The following is a 12,790-nucleotide window of genomic DNA, read 5'->3' as shown; positions in this document are numbered from 1 at the left end:
AATAAGAGCTCAAACATCAGATACCTTCACCATGAAGATGACACAATAGTTCTGATGACAAGGACTACATATCTGAACCCATGTGAAGGCACACTTATCAGATCTCATTCTTCAACTGATTCTTTGAAGTGATTCCATTAGCATGCTTCATCCAACACATTGCTACATTCATCTTGTATCCAGCCATGACGCATCCATCACTACAATAATAGTTCTATCAACCTCATGTTGCAACAACGTCATACAACCACCCAATAGTTTGAGATCTCAATAGTTTTATAATGCTAATGATTTGAGCCTTCAAATATGCATGCAAAATTGGCTATGATGTTATATTCTGTGACCAAACACACTGTTTTTGGGCAACATATTCATTGTGCTTGTCCCTTCACATAGTTACCCAGTCAACCTACAAATAGTAGCCATAAGCACCTCCTTACTACATATTCTTCTTCTCTTTAAATAGACCTCAGGAACAATACTAACATGCCCAAACAATTATGCTGCCACCTATAGCAATGTGAAAATATCACAAAGCCTCTACTGTAACATAATTACCCTTGCTGCAGTTTAGTTGTAGCATCTAGGGGTCCTTTCATACATAGATAAGGACTCCTTCAATTACGACTTTCCTCCTTCACTTGCTACAGCCAATATGTCCTCCTTTAGGACTATGACAAGAGAAACACTAGCACTACTTCGATAGTGGAAGAGGGCACACCTAAATGCATCTTAAACTCCTTGATTAGTAAAGGATAGGACCTCCTTATTGAACTATGACTAGGGCAGATAGGAGTCTCATCAAACTACAGATTAGGGCTCTTAGATTAGGCTACATATGAGTGCCACTTGACTACATTTAGACTGCAGGTGAGATCCCTTCCTTGGACATCATATAAATTTCTTCCTTGACAGTGTTTAGGGCATGCTAGAACACCAACTCATGACAATGTATAAACCCTCATTGACTGCGGCTTTGAGTAGCATATAGAAGGCCAGATCTTTCTATGAAGATACTCTCCTTGAAAACACCCTACATGTCTTCTATGACTCCTATAGGAAAACGTTTAGGTCACATAAGGATCTCTCCATTGAGGGAAAATTGATAGCATTATAACTTCTCCTTGCTGCCCTTATAGAAGCCTCCTCCATGATTATGTTGAGGTCTTTCTTTCAGGATGGCTAGGGCAGCATTATGGCTTCTTCATTAGGTTAGCATTAGGGCTTTATTAGGTTAGCATTAGAGCTTCTCCATTAGGGCAACATAGAGCCTAGGGCACTCCCTCTAGATCTCCCCTTCATTAAAAACCAAAATAGAAATGTAGAGAGATCATAAGAGTGTGTGAATATGACTTGAAGGCCACCTTTATTTATAGTAAAACGTGGAGAACATGTTCAGGTAATTTGGTTGTTGGCCGACCTTGACGAATTGTCTCATAACACAAATAAATTCATATCTCCTTGAATGCATGTTATAATCAGATGATCTTTAGATCAATCCTACATTTCTCAATGAGAGGAATCCAAGAAAAATATCAGTTGCCATGAATAATATGAACCACATGGAATTTTTCCCTAGTTGTCAATTTTAACACCCATAAGCAGTACAACTCAGAACAAACCCCTATTCAAAATTTATTTCACTTGGTTATTTCCATCCTGAACTTGGCTAACCTTGCAAAGGTCATAGATCATAGAAAAATAGATGAATGCAAACAACAATCTTTAAGAGAAATATTCCTTCACATTATTAGAATGAAATTTCCACTGGTAGATCAATAAGACTTCCTAAGATGAAATTTGTGCACCTAGACTTCAAACGATCTATTGCAGTTTTTGATGTCTTTTTCCCTTTACCTGATGGCAATTTCTTTGAAAGAGTTGCTTCCACCAATTTCAAGACCTCCTCAACTGATAGATACTTCTCCTCAACATTGACATTGGTGAGAAAGGAAGAAATATTCTTTTTTGTGAACTAAGAGGAAAGCTCCTTGGTAACTATGATAGTACCAAGAGACATTGGACCTAACTCATATGCAGGTACAAAGTTTCCATTTTGGTATCCAATCAAAAAGTGATAGGGAAGTTGACCATGTGTGAGGGCATTAGCTTGAATATATATTTTATTATTTTCAGTGATTTATGTAGCTAAGTCACTCTTATTGTAAGGCCTATCTATACTAATAGAGATTGGATGCACAACTTTAGGATTCCCCTTGGTTCATCTAGAGTGAGCTCCCACTAGCTTTGTTTTGAGATAGCTCAGGACATCACATGACTCAAAGGGAATTTTCAGCTATGTGACTTACAAGAGATCAAGTTGCGGTAACACATTCCCTTCAAATCTTCCATCTAGTAGGAGATAGCACTGTTACATATTTATTAGATCTATTCTTGACTGATAACACTTGTTGTTTGGTTGTTTTGTCATGACTCACATATTATGTATCAATTTTAAAGTTTCGTTTGTTTCTTAGAGTATAGAGCCCACGGACTAGGCACTATGTCTTGCCTAGCTTTCCATTTCAAATATTAAAAGACAAAAACAATCTCATTTTGTAAATATGTTTTTTTACTGTTGGAAGGACAAGTTTGGAGTCTTATCATGGATTCCTCCCTTATGTTGGAGGAAAGCTAGCCTTAAGTGAGAAGGATGATCACCAAGGTGACAATGGGTGATGTTGTCAAATAACTTTGGGGTTTATAGTTGATAATTGAATCTATATTTTAAAGCACAGATTTTAGAGGCAACAATGAAGTGATTTTCTCATTGGATTGATGGAATCAGTTTAAGAACTTATTCCATTTCATAAAAACCATCATTTGGTTGATGTTATGGTTCTTTTTATTTTGAGAAAGAAGTTTCCACGAGATATTTGAAAGCTTTTGTGGCTGCCCCAAAGGCTAGATGAAAGGAGGAGAGGGAGCCACCCCTCCTTAGGGAAGTCATGGTTTACCCCTAAGAATAGAGAACTTGAGAGTGAAAACCTAGTTGTGCAAGATGTCATCTCTATTAATAGTAGGATTTGAGCAATCAAATCTATCTTTGACATCATATTTAGCTTTTAACAATTTGTAGGCTTAATGTAGGTGTTTTTTGTAAAGTAACAACTTGCAGTACTTTGAATTAATTGGGACATTGCTATATCCTATAAGTTAAAACATTCTATTAGTTATTGTGGCATTCATTTTTACAATTTAGAAGGACATGACAATTAAGATGATTAGACATTTGTGTCAATTGTTCCATTTTCCTGAATGCACATATTTGCAATATGTTCTAGTTTTCATCTGTAGTGTGTTCTTCCAATCAGTCTCACCTGAGAAGGGATCAAATTTTCAGTTCTACAGTTTGAAATAAACGATTTGGAAGGATATGAAAAATAATAATTGGTTTTATATGTGAGAACCATTGCAACGAAACATTTTGTTCTTGTTTCTATTAGGAGCCTTTCCTTTGTAATATTGTAGACATTTACTTAGACATCCGTACTAGTCAGGCTTCAACATGCCCCCTAATTTTGATCATCAATAGGCATAAGGTTAACTACATGGTAAAATTTCATGTTGGTATGTTGGGATAAACAAAATGGTTAACATCATTCTTCATGTTTTATAGTGATAAAAATACTTTTGTAATTTTCTTTGTGAAACAGATTACACTTTAACTTTGCTTACATTATATATTGTAAATTTTATAGGTTGAGCTTCAATATATGCATGATTATGCAGGGGTCAATGCAAGAATTGTATTGACACCATCTCCAATAACACATTTCTCAGGAGTAATTGGAAACGAGAGTGTTTCTACAGGGGGTGAAGTTGATTTCTACATTGCATCAGGAAACTTCTTGAAATATGATGAAGGCTTGAATATTTCAAAGCTTGATTTTGTTTCTTCTTTGACCTTGTAAGACTTGGTCTTTGCCATTCTTGTAAACGAAAATAGTGAATTTTAGTGGGTTTTTTGGTAAAATTTAGGGGCAATTGCAAACATTTTTATGAACCATTGCATAGAAAGTTGTTTGGTGTCATACTGAAAGTGACTCATGCTTTGCAGAACTGGTAATGGTGACACCTTAAAGGTATCTTACTTGCACACTATTAGCCATCTAAAAAAGAATGTTGTTGGAGAAGAGATATGACACATATTTTCAAGGAACAAGAATATGTTCAACATAGGCACTCAACATGCTTTGGACCGACCAACAACAATTAAGGGGTGCCTCAATAATTATGGGATGCCAACTGCACTACCTCAGCATGAGTAGAGGCCTAAAAGTTTTGTTAGTCTTTCTGGTGAGGTTGACACCAAAGCCTTTCACAACCATGTGAAGGTGGGGTTATCTCCTATTTTTAAGACTTGAAGGATTTGTCATGGATATGCACTATTTTGTACAGATTTCAGTGAAGTTTTGTGCCAAAATTTGATAGGAATTTTTTAGTTTTTCCTTTCAAAATAATTATTTCAGTTCATGTGTTTTCTTTTGAGGCACAAAGTAGCTCAACACCTTGACTTAATTAGCAATCTAGTTTTGTGACGTCATATGTTGTAAATTTTATAAGGCATATGCTCTTGAAAATGGTTGTTGCCAAACATGGTTGGTTGGAGCTTCAATCTGATTGAAAAGTTGTGAAACATTTTTGGTTTTACATAATGGTAAGATTATTAATCGAGCTGTTCAGTGTTTGATATGGGTGGGGTTTTGTTTAGGCTGTTCATTTGATATTGTTTCAACACTTGGATGAGGGCTTAAACCTTCCCATTTTTATTGAATTAATAATTTGAGGGTGTGTTGGCTTGCCCAAATTTTCCATGGACATCAATTAGTATCAATGCTCGACCTTCGACTGATCCAATTGGTTGTCTTTTTTCTGAAAGAAAAGGAGCTGCCACTATTGTGTGTATACCACATTCATTTTTAGCCAATAATAATTTTTTTTGGGACTGATATTAACGCCATAGTTGATATTTCTTCTTTATTTCCATATGATATTCAAAGTTGATTTAATGTAATTTTACATAGTTGTATTCAAGTGCCATAGAGAAGTCTAAAGAATCATCTTTATTTGAATCATACGAGGCTGCAAATTCCATGCATGACTTGATGGCTACAATAGCAAAGGTATTTTTCCATCTAGTTCAGGATCTTGTGATATTCATTCTTGCAGTTGGAAAATGGAAATTTGTTAGTGAATTGGGCTCTACCTTTTCTTAGAGACCATGAGCAATGGTATCTCTTCCACTAAATTAATCCAAGATTTCATCTTTCCTCATCTGTTGAGATATTCCATAATCATCGACTATCAAGGTTGCTAAGACTTCCGCCCACTTTTGAATGGGGTAGATAAATCCGTTGGCCACATTAAATTCATCCAATACTTGCATCCTTCCTCATTTGTTGAGACAAACCACAACCATGGGCCATCAAGGTTGTTAAGACTTCCACCCACTTTTGGATGAGGTAGGCAACTTCATTGGCCATATTAATTCATTAATGTGTCTTCGGGTGGCTTTGAACCCAGTTTTGTGCACTGAAAGTGCTTTGATTTAACCACTTCACCACAACCCACCTAAGAGGATTTTGATCAGTTCGCTTCAATTTGTCTTAATATAAAATTGAACTGTTTACTAGATAAATTGTGAGACTCTTGTGAAAATATCCTTGACAGTCCCTGGGTGAGGCCCAGATCCAGGTTTACCATGTCAGAACCTAGGTTCATTAATATGATGACCTTGTTTTGAAGATATCCACCATACAAACTATGACCACCCATATTTATCATTGCCATATATATTTCATCATCGAGACTAACATAATAAGGAGCTATAACCCGTGGGGGCCCATTATAGCCATTGCAATGCAATTTATTATAATACATGTCATGTCCACAAGTTTTTATATTTAATATCTGCATCCAATGTGGCCATTTCTTATTATGATATTTACCACATCCAAAAATGGCATCTTTCACATCATTTTGAAGAAGTCTACAAAGGTCAACATAATTTTTTTCACATTTCAAACTTCCCTCACATTTGTTCGTTCCTGAATCTCAAGAACTTTCATAAAAAAAATATAGGCAAAGTCAGCTAGAAAAAAAGGTCCACTCTCTTTTCATTTTCTGATATTAGAATGAAGTTTTATTAGATGCACTGTTTATTTTGGTTAGAAAAGGGTTTTCTCTTCATTTTATGTGACTTTTAATTTATCATATGTAGCATGTTGAGAAATGGGAAAGAATAATGTTACATTTATCTTGTAGAAATTGATGATAAATGAAAGGATATCGTGTTTAACCAAGCTACAGTTCACTTTGTTAAAGGAAGAGGAACCTCTTAAAAAGTTTCCTAAGAATACACCATATACAGAGTTTGAACATAAGTAATATATGGATTTTTCTTTTGCAAATATGTTCTTTTTTATACCCAATATATCATAGCAAGAAAAATATATTGTAGAAATTGTTTGAGGACCTCATTGAGGTCGATTTTTCTAATGTCATACTTGATTAGTACCTTCTCATATGTTAGGAAGACTTTAAATATGAATTAATATGTTCTTGAAAAAAATCAGATTCAAATTTTATAGGTAGAAAAGATAAAAGCAAATGTCAGTGTCTTTGTTTGATGGTTACTTGACTCTGTTGTTCGCATGTTATAGGAGCTGTGATTGGAAAAAGGATGGGGATACAATGTAGAGCATGTATTGGACATGATTAATTTTTTGTTAGAGGTCCCCGAGGTACCTAAGCCATCGACTTTGTCAATGATTCTAGTAGGGATTCATATGATTTTTTATCTTGTGGTTCCTTCACCTCATGGTTATTTTGGGAAAGAAATTTTTTTAAGAATGCTAGACAAGACATCGATGGACAGGTAAACAATTTTTTTATAATTGTAATGCCCATTCAATGATATCCTCTCTTTATTGTTTGATTGTATTTTGAACGTTTCTTATGATTTTGTTGTCTTTTAATTATGAAATTGAAAATACCTGGTATCATGTCAATTTAAACAACAACCAAAGCTTGCAGATGAAATTAGTATTACATGATATTGATTGGAATCCTTATAAGTTCTATTTTGTGTTAAAATATTTTCATGACTATCAGAAAACTTTACTTTCATGTTGTTATTTTAGCACATGTTGTTTTGACCAAGTTCATGCATCAGAAAATGAAATGGTGCTATGAATAAAATGACAAGGATTAAACATCACATCTTAGATTATTTGTTTTCACAAGTTACCTACAACATGAACTTTTTAGCATGAAACTTAGTTGGCATGATTGTGCTGAAGCTTTCCCTGAGTGTTGAATAATAAGTTACTAAGGAGTTATTTTATATGGTGACATTTTATTTTCTTTCTTTATATAGGTCATATGGACACATTATAGTGGCCACTATCGCCCAACTGAAGAAAACTTGATTGAGTTTCTTGCCTGTATGGGGAAAATGGATTTGACATTACCGATGTTGAGGTATATGTCATATAAACTATTTATAGTCTACTTTAGATTATATTTTACTGTTCATTGTATTTCATGTCTTACATTGCATTGTATCTTCTTTTGTTTTCAGAAAATGAACTCAGTATTGATGTTAAGAAGTAGGAATTGAAGAAAGAGGCTGAGAGCAATAACATTGGAGCGCCAAATCCAGAAAGAGAGAGAGAAGAGAACCTATCTAGTGATATTCTTAGATTCAATATCCCACATAAGACACACACATAGAGACTGATGGTCAAGTCTTTAGAGTGGTTGTATTCACTTGTAATGCCTTGGAAACACAATGATAATGTTTTGAAGTAATGAAACATCATTTCGTTTGTAAATTTTACTTCAAACAATATTAATTTGGAAACTCATATTGTAATACTTTAACATTTCATATAATATAGTTTATATGGTTGAAATTATTTATAGATCCTCTTGATATTGTTCAGTATTATAATTAACATATGAAACTCTGAATTTTCATATTAGATGAACATGCACATTGTATGCCATTTCTTAAAATTTAGTTGCAAAATCATACTAATTAATTTATGTTGATTAATAATGAACACATAAAATCAATCTCAAACTACTAAAGTAGAATTTTATATTGATTAATAATGAACACAAATAAAATGAATATACGATTAAATTGGTCATTTATAATGATTATTAATGAAAGTAAATGAAATGAATATAAACTACTAAATTAGTATTTTATATAATAAATATGGAACTACAAAAAAATTGACTACTGGAAATGGTAAATTTGAGATTCCAAAGGATGACTAAATTTTCCATATAGATGGCTATTAGTAGCAAATTTACAGTATCTTATAACACGACCAAGATTTATTCATATTTCTCTGGTCATTAATTGGTTTCAAACGATGACTAAAATTCGCATATATATGACTATTAATAGCTAATTTACATTATCTTATAACATGACCAACATTTTGGTTATATTTCTTTGGTCATTAATTGATTTTCTCGGGTGACCATATAGTAATATATTTTGTTTTATATTTGGTCATTAATTGTGACAATTAATAACTAAATAAATGACTAAATCAATGACCAAATTTATGACTAAATATACTAGTAGACGATAAAATTGAGACAACCAGTTAAAGACTAAGCTAAAAATGGCTAAAAGTTGGTTGTGTTATAAGATACTATAAATTAGCTACTACTGGTCATCCACTGAAAAATGGTAATTTATATGTAAATTTTAGTTTTTTTTTAGTAATTAATTAGCCATTTTGTACGTGTGTATTGTTATAAGAAAATTCTACTCAATGTAGAAAGTCCTCCAAATTAGCAGGTCTATACATCACATACATTCTTAACATATCTTCTAAAATTTTGTTTTTTCCTTTCTATTTTTCCATCAGTTTGGGGGTGATAGAAAGAGCTAAAATTAAGTTGTGTGTCTATCCGTCCAAATAGAGTTTTCCAAAATTTAGAGGTAAATTTAGCATCGCTATCAAACATTACCATTTTTGGTGTTCAATGCAACTAGAAAATTTCTTGCATAAAGATGTACGCTACCAATGTTTTCCCAAAGGTAGACTAGACATGTGTGAAATAGGATGATTTAATTATCTTGTCTACTATAACCATAATAGAGTAGTGTTGTGTTCTAGTTCTTGGTATCCAAGTAATGAAGTATACAGAAATAAATTCCCATTCCCATTCCAGGCTGGCTAGTGGATTCAATATTCCAGCTCAGTATTGGTGTTCTTCCTTCACTTGTTGGCACTTTAGACACTTTGCTAAATACCCTGCTACCTCCTTTGTCATACGAGGCCAATATAACTCCTTTGTTAACACTAAAATAATTTTCTTATATCCTAGTTGATCTGCAAAATATTTCTAATGATTCTCATTTAATATAAGTTGTTTTATAGTAGATTAATTGGGGATATAAATTCTATTTTTGTAAGTCAATAGTTAATGTGAATTTTCCTTATACCCAAGGCACTTCCACTTGCCACAAATTTTGCTCAATTTTTATATATTCTTCATCTTTCTGTACTAAAACTTTAATCTGTTCAAAAAAATATATTTTAAGGCTACTTATAGAAATTTCCATTTGTGAGTTGACATTTCTACTTAAGGCATCAGTTATTTTATTTTTCTTCCTTTTTATAGGCTTTATGTCAAACTCGAATTGACTTAAAAAGGCCATCCATTGAGCTTGTCCAAAACTCAAGTCAGGTTGACTAAGGAAGTATTTTCAACTAAGGTGATCAATAACAAGTGCCAATGTTTTTCCTAAAAAGTAGTGTATATACATTTTTAAAGAGTGAATAGCAACAACTACTCCTAGATAATAGACAACATAGTTTCTTTCATGCACTTTCAACTCTCTTGACTCCTAAGCTGCTAGGTAACAAACCCTAGTTGATTTCTTATGTAAATAAATAAAAATAATAACCAAGGTCATGGAACACATATTCCAAGTTGAATGATGTGCAAAACAAGTGATGGGGATCATTCGTGATTAATAAATGGCTATGCAAACTGGAAAATAAAAAGAGCCATTAATTGACATTTGATTTATAAAAATAATGGAAAATAGGAGAAAAAGGGGATGAAAGGTCACAAATTTTTCATGAGGAGGAAAATTGAAGGAAATATAGGAAAAATGAAGAAAATAGAGGCATAATTGATAAAAAGGGTTTTGAGGATCCATTCACAACCTTTTTTCATTTTTAGTTTGGAGTTCTCTTCTATTCTCTCTCTCTCTCATACCCTTGCAGACATAGATAAATCTTAAATCATGCTTGGTGTGATCTATTTTACATTGTATTTGGAAAAACAAGGAAAAGGAAAGTGAGAAAGTGTAAGGGAATTGGTGGATCCACAACTACAGTTAGACTGATTTGCAAGTAATAGGTTTTACATTTTATTTTCCTTGTTGATTATGTGTGTATGGTATATACATGTTATTATCTGGTTATGATCTATCATTGGCATCGAGTATTGCTTGGATTGACAATGGTATTTCATAGCCTTTCCATTTCCTGCATAGACATCGCGTTGTGGGTTTTCCAATTTTTTTTATTTTTTATTTTTTCTTGTTGGTGCTTGTAATTTCCTTATGGCTATGGGTTGTGACAAACATTATGGAATCCCTGGAACAAATTGGGTTGAGTTACCGGTCTTCGAACCTAGGATGGATAAATGATCTGGAGTCCTTTTTAGTTTAAGTTACTAGTCATAGAGGTAGGTTGGACATATGCTCTTGAGCATTAGAAGGATGTGGGTTGAGTTACTAATTCTTGCAGCCCTAAATAGCTTGCATAGAGACTAATCTAGTTAGTGTTAGTGGTGTCCAATTGTTAGGTGGAATCATTGGATGAGGTTCTCGATGGTTTGGCCTCTCGAAGCCCTATTTTGGTTTTATTTTATTTATTCCATGAGATCCAACTATTGGTGAGATTATATGTGTTATAGTTTCCAACATTAAATTATCAATCTAGGGCTCGTAATCATCAAGTTAGAAGCGTAGGGAATGCAGGATCAGAGAATCTAGCCTAAACTAGAGGAAGAAATCAACTTGTTGTTTAAGTGCAAAATGTGATTCTAATTTAAAATTAAACAATTAACAAAATAGCATGCTCAAGCAACATGGATTTCTATCACAAAATAATATCAATCATCATTCAAATAATCTAACCACTGTTTTAAAATGAACTATGATATCAATCCTATTGATCATAATGTAAATAAAAGAGAAATAATTACACAAACTAAGGAATGTCAATGAAAGAGAAAAGAACACCTATCTAAAAAGCAATCTTATGCTTATAAACAAAAGAGGAAATACTGAAAGATCCTATCCACCTAAAGAAACTCATTACAACTAATCTACAAAAACCTTCAATTTGAAACTCCTAATCTATATGAAATATGTCACTTGAAAGGAAATTCAAAATCATGTAACTCATAATCGAAATTAGAATTAAATGAAAATGAAAACAAACTTCTACTACTCTCGGGTCACAAATATCTACTACATTGACGTGATAAACAAATTCATTTATACACTATAAAAGTCGAATCTTAAACTAAAGACTTAGGAAAACCTAATCTGGAACTAATACTATCATAATAGAACTCATAGAATCAAAACTTAAACTACCACTATCATAATGTAAGGGAATAAAATCTTCAACTAATACTCTCACGACACAATCGGGAAACTAACCCAAGAAAATCAAATCTGAAATCAATGTTATTTTAACAAAACTCAGGAAAGTCAAATCTGAAATTAACACTACAATAAAACTCAGAAAATCTTGTATTAACGCACACCAAACTTCAACGATAATTCAACCCTTTCTCATCATATTATGTCTGCAATCAAATGAATGTGAAACTATATATGTTTGAACATTCGTGACAGTATAAGGTTCAGAAGCACACAAAGTATAAACTTAAATTCTTTCCCAGATTCTAGTTGTAAACTCAAATGAACAATATTTCATAAATGCTTCTGTATGGCCATATTTCATGAAGGAAATAGTGACATGCCAAAATCATTACCCAACAAGACCTTGATTGGTTTATGTCAAATAAAAAATAAGATTTACTTATTTCTATTTAGATCTATGACTCCACAATATGAATTTAAGTAGATAATCAATCTAATAATTCAAAAACCTAAACACTAATTCTCCATGCGAGATTTACACTACAAACTAGTTCAACAATGCAATCCTAAGATCTAAACTAATTATGAGACTTGTTTCCAGAGGTGGTGGGCCCTTGCCACTCCTAGAGCAAGTTAGATTAACTCAATAAGAATAAAATTTAAAGCATAACCATCATACTCACAGGAAAACTTGACACTGCAACTGGATTATATTAAGGTTCAAGTGTCAATACAAATGTCATTCTGAAATCTCCTAAACAGAGTATTCTTTACAAAATAGATAAATATTTCTTTCTGCTACTCCCCCAATGTACATGCAAAGAATTCCTCTTATACAAAGCATGGACCTATAAAATATAACAACAATTTTATAGCTAATTAATTCAGAGGGTCTATGTAATGTGCCCAGTGAAGCCAGAGATATTCTTGATGGCTAATTTACCCAATCTACACAACAGATTCTTAGCAATCGTGGAAAACACAATCCTTGGCTTCTTGGTTGGTTGAGGTGTGTGGCTGACTGGATGAGTTGTCCTTCTAGATCTTCAACCCTTGTCCTCCATGTGGCTGAACAACCATTCAGAACCAAAACTGTTCACATTCAGCAATTCTGTACTTACGATT

Source organism: Pinus tabuliformis, chromosome 8, assembly GCF_031772625.1.
Source record: "Pinus tabuliformis cultivar Carrire ecotype Pingquan chromosome 8, CPIR1, whole genome shotgun sequence".
Lineage (NCBI taxonomy): Eukaryota > Viridiplantae > Streptophyta > Pinopsida > Pinales > Pinaceae > Pinus > Pinus tabuliformis.
This window is presented reverse-complemented; position numbering follows the sequence as displayed.